Genomic DNA, 5,000 nt, shown 5'->3' on the forward strand with positions numbered 1-5,000 from the left:
GAGCTCACAGCCTCTTAAAACCCGGGTTTCTGAAATCGGGCTGGAACGGCCTGAACGAAGTCGATATGGCGAAAGCAGGGAAACCAGTTCTCTGCCCCCTGTTTGTACTTTGCCATTTTTTCCTCTCACAGGAGAACCGGGACACACACAGGCTGCAGCGCACCACGTCAGTCCCAGAACAGTGCCTGATCCCGGGCAGGGCTGAGAGGAGCGCCGCCGTCCTCTGCCTGGAGCTCACAGCCTCTTAAAACCCGGGTTTCTGAAATCGGGCTGGAACGGCCTGAACGAAGTGTGTTTGGCGAAAGCAGGGGACAGAGATCTCTGTCCCCTGTTTGTACTTTGCCATTTTTTCCTCTCACAGGAGAACCGGGACACACACAGGCTGCAGCGCACCACGTCAGTCCCAGAACAGTGCCTGATCCCGGGCAGGGCTGAGAGGAGCGCCGCCGTCCTCTGCCTGGAGCTCACAGCCTCTTAAAACCCGGGTTTCTGAAATCGGGCTGGAACGGCCTGAACGAAGTCGATATGGCGAAAGCAGGGAAACCAGTTCTCTGCCCCCTGTTTGTACTTTGCCTTTTTTTCCTCTCACAGGAGAACCGGGACACACACAGGCTGCACAGCACCACGTCAATCCCAGAACAGTGCCTGATCCCGGGCAGGGCTGAGAGGAGCGCCGCCGTCCTCTGCCTGGAGCTCACAGCCTCTTAAAACCCGGGTTTCTGAAATCGGGCTGGAACGGCCTGAACGAAGTCGATATGGCGAAAGCAGGGAAACCAGTTCTCTACCCCCTGTTTGTACTTTGCCTTTTTTTTCCTCTCACAGGAGAACCGGGACACACACAGGCTGCACAGCACCACGTCAGTCCCAGAACAGTGCCTGATCCCGGGCAGGGCTGAGAGGAGCGCCGCCGTCCTCTGCCTGGAGCTCACAGCCTCTTAAAACCCGGGTTTCTGAAATCGGGCTGGAACGGCCTGAACGAAGTCGATATGGCGAAAGCAGGGAAACCAGTTCTCTACCCCCTGTTTGTACTTTGCCTTTTTTTTTCCTCTCACAGGAGAACCGGGACACACACAGGCTGCTGCGCACCACGTCAGTCCCAGAACAGTGCCTGATCCCGGGCAGGGCTGAGAGGAGCGCCGCCGTCCTCTGCCTGGAGCTCACAGCCTCTTAAAACCCGGGTTTCTGAAATCGGGCTGGAACGGCCTGAACGAAGTCGATATGGCGAAAGCAGGGAAACCAGTTCTCTGCCCCCTGTTTGTACTTTGCCTTTTTTTCCTCTCACAGGAGAACCGGGACACACACAGGCTGCACAGCACCACGTCAATCCCAGAACAGTGCCTGATCCCGGGCAGGGCTGAGAGGAGCGCCGCCGTCCTCTGCCTGGAGCTCACAGCCTCTTAAAACCCGGGTTTCTGAAATCGGGCTGGAACGGCCTGAACGAAGTCGATATGGCGAAAGCAGGGAAACCAGTTCTCTACCCCCTGTTTGTACTTTGCCTTTTTTTTCCTCTCACAGGAGAACCGGGACACACACAGGCTGCACAGCACCACGTCAGTCCCAGAACAGTGCCTGATCCCGGGCAGGGCTGAGAGGAGCGCCGCCGTCCTCTGCCTGGAGCTCACAGCCTCTTAAAACCCGGGTTTCTGAAATCGGGCTGGAACGGCCTGAACGAAGTCGATATGGCGAAAGCAGGGAAACCAGTTCTCTACCCCCTGTTTGTACTTTGCCTTTTTTTTTCCTCTCACAGGAGAACCGGGACACACACAGGCTGCTGCGCACCACGTCAGTCCCAGAACAGTGCCTGATCCCGGGCAGGGCTGAGAGGAGCGCCGCCGTCCTCTGCCTGGAGCTCGCAGCCTCTTAAAACCCAGGTTTCTGAAATCGGGCTGGAACGGCCTGAGAGAAGTGTGTTTGGCGAAAGCAGGGGACAGAGATCTCTGTCCCCTGTTTGTACTTTGCAATTTTTTTTCTTCTCACAGGAGAACCGGGACACACACAGGCTGCAGCGCACCACGTCAGTCCCAGAACAGTGCCTGATCCCGGGCAGGGCTGAGAGGAGCGCCGCCGTCCTCTGCCTGGAGCTCACAGCCTCTTAAAACCCAGGTTTCTGAAATCGGGCTGACAGGCGCTGAGAGAAGTGTGTTTGGCGAAAGCAGGGGACAGAGATCTCTGTCCCCTGTTTGTACTTTGCCATGTTTTTCTTCTCACTGGAGAACCGGGACACACACAGGCTGCAGCGCACCACGTCAGTCCCAGAACAGTGCCTGATCCCGGGCAGGGCTGAGAGGAGCGCCGCCGTCCTCTGCCTGGAGCTCGCAGCCTCTTAAAACCCGGGTTTCTGAAATCGGGCTGGAACGGTCTGAGAGAAGTGTGTTTGGCGAAAGCAGGGGACAGAGATCTCTGTCCCCTGTTTGTACTTTGCAATTTTTTTTCTTCTCACAGGAGAACCGGGACTCACACAGGCTGCAGCGCACCACGTCAGTCCCAGAACAGTGCCTGATCCCGGGCAGGGCTGAGAGGAGCGCCGCCGTCCTCTGCCTGGAGCTCGCAGCCTCTTAAAACCCGGGTTTCTGAAATCGGGCTGGAACGGCCTGAGAGAAGTGTGTTTGGCGAAAGCAGGGGACAGAGATCTCTGTCCCCTGTTTGTACTTTGCAATTTTTTTTTTCTTCTCACAGGAGAACCGGGACACACACAGGCTGCAGCGCACCACGTCAGTCCCAGAACAGTGCCTGATCCCGGGCAGGGCTGAGAGGAGCGCCGCCGTCCTCTGCCTGGAGCTCACAGCCTCTTAAAACCCAGGTTTCTGAAATCGGGCTGACAGGCGCTGAGAGAAGTGTGTTTGGCGAAAGCAGGGGACAGAGATCTCTGTCCCCTGTTTGTACTTTGCCATGTTTTTCTTCTCACTGGAGAACCGGGACACACACAGGCTGCAGCGCACCACGTCAGTCCCAGAACAGTGCCTGATCCCGGGCAGGGCTGAGAGGAGCGCCGCCGTCCTCTGCCTGGAGCTCGCAGCCTCTTAAAACCCGGGTTTCTGAAATCGGGCTGGAACGGCCTGAGAGAAGTGTGTTTGGCGAAAGCAGGGGACAGAGATCTCTGTCCCCTGTTTGTACTTTGCAATTTTTTTTCTTCTCACAGGAGAACCGGGACTCACACAGGCTGCAGCGCACCACGTCAGTCCCAGAACAGTGCCTGATCCCGGGCAGGGCTGAGAGGAGCGCCGCCGTCCTCTGCCTGGAGCTCGCAGCCTCTTAAAACCCGGGTTTCTGAAATCGGGCTGGAACGGCCTGAGAGAAGTGTGTTTGGCGAAAGCAGGGGACAGAGATCTCTGTCCCCTGTTTGTACTTTGCAATTTTTTTTTCTTCTCACAGGAGAACCGGGACACACACAGGCTGCAGCGCACCACGTCAGTCCCAGAACAGTGCCTGATCCCGGGCAGGGCTGAGAGGAGCGCCGCCGTCCTCTGCCTGGAGCTCGCAGCCTCTTAAAACCCAGGTTTCTGAAATCGGGCTGACAGGCGCTGAGAGAAGTGTGTTTGGCGAAAGCAGGGGACAGAGATCTCTGTCCCCTGTTTGTACTTTGCCATGTTTTTCTTCTCACTGGAGAACCGGGACACACACAGGCTGCAGCGCACCACGTCAGTCCCAGAACAGTGCCTGATCCCGGGCAGGGCTGAGAGGAGCGCCGCCGTCCTCTGCCTGGAGCTCGCAGCCTCTTAAAACCCGGGTTTCTGAAATCGGGCTGGAACGGCCTGAGAGAAGTGTGTTTGGCGAAAGCAGGGGACAGAGATCTCTGTCCCCTGTTTGTACTTTGCAATTTTTTTTCTTCTCACAGGAGAACCGGGACTCACACAGGCTGCAGCGCACCACGTCAGTCCCAGAACAGTGCCTGATCCCGGGCAGGGCTGAGAGGAGCGCCGCCGTCCTCTGCCTGGAGCTCGCAGCCTCTTAAAACCCGGGTTTCTGAAATCGGGCTGGAACGGCCTGAGAGAAGTGTGTTTGGCGAAAGCAGGGGACAGAGATCTCTGTCCCCTGTTTGTACTTTGCAATTTTTTTTCTTCTCACAGGAGAACCGGGACACACACAGGCTGCAGCGCACCACGTCAGTCCCAGAACAGTGCCTGATCCCGGGCAGGGCTGAGAGGAGCGCCGCCGTCCTCTGCCTGGAGCTCGCAGCCTCTTAAAACCCAGGTTTCTGAAATCGGGCTGACAGGCGCTGAGAGAAGTGTGTTTCTCGGCCCCCTGTTTGTACTTTGCCATTTTTTTTCGCCTCGCGCCCCTGGTACACCGGCTCGAGCTTTGCGGCCCGTGGTACCCCGGCAGCAGCTTCGTGCCCCTGGTACCCCGGCCGCAGTTTCACGCCCCTGGTACACCGGCTACTGTTTACTGACCACATTGTCACAAATGCAGTACCCTGACACACACAGACAGACACACACAGGCACACACAGACGCACACAGACACACACAATGTCTCTGTCTGTGTATCTCTCCCTCTCACACACACAGACACACATACATACACACGCACTCACTCACACACAAGTGCGCGTGTGCACACACACACACACACACACACACACACACACACCACACACACACACACACACACACACACAGTGTCTCTCTCTCTCTCTCTCTCTCTCTCTCTCTCTCTCTCTCTCTCTCTCTCTCTCTCTCTCTCTCTCTCTCTCTCTCTCTCTCTCTCTCTCTCTCTCTGCGCTCTCATCCAGGTGCACAGCCTCACGTGCACTCCCAGGCTCCAGCTCACCTCCAGGAAGGAGAAAGAGCACAAGTTATGCAGGTTTCATGCACTCTCAGCCCGCCAGCAGACACAGAAGGCGCTCTGCTTTCAGTCTGGAGCAGAGAAGACTGCACACACGCACACACACATCCTCCCTGCACTCTAGGGCTGCAGCTCACCTCCAGGAAGGAGCAGGGCAGAAGTTATACAGGTTTCATGCACTCTCAGCCCGCCAGCAGACACAGAAGGAGCTCTC

Source organism: Lampetra planeri, unplaced genomic scaffold (assembly GCF_965212315.1).
Source record: "Lampetra planeri unplaced genomic scaffold, kcLamPlan1.2.h2 scaffold_194, whole genome shotgun sequence".
Classification (NCBI taxonomy): domain Eukaryota; kingdom Metazoa; phylum Chordata; class Hyperoartia; order Petromyzontiformes; family Petromyzontidae; genus Lampetra; species Lampetra planeri.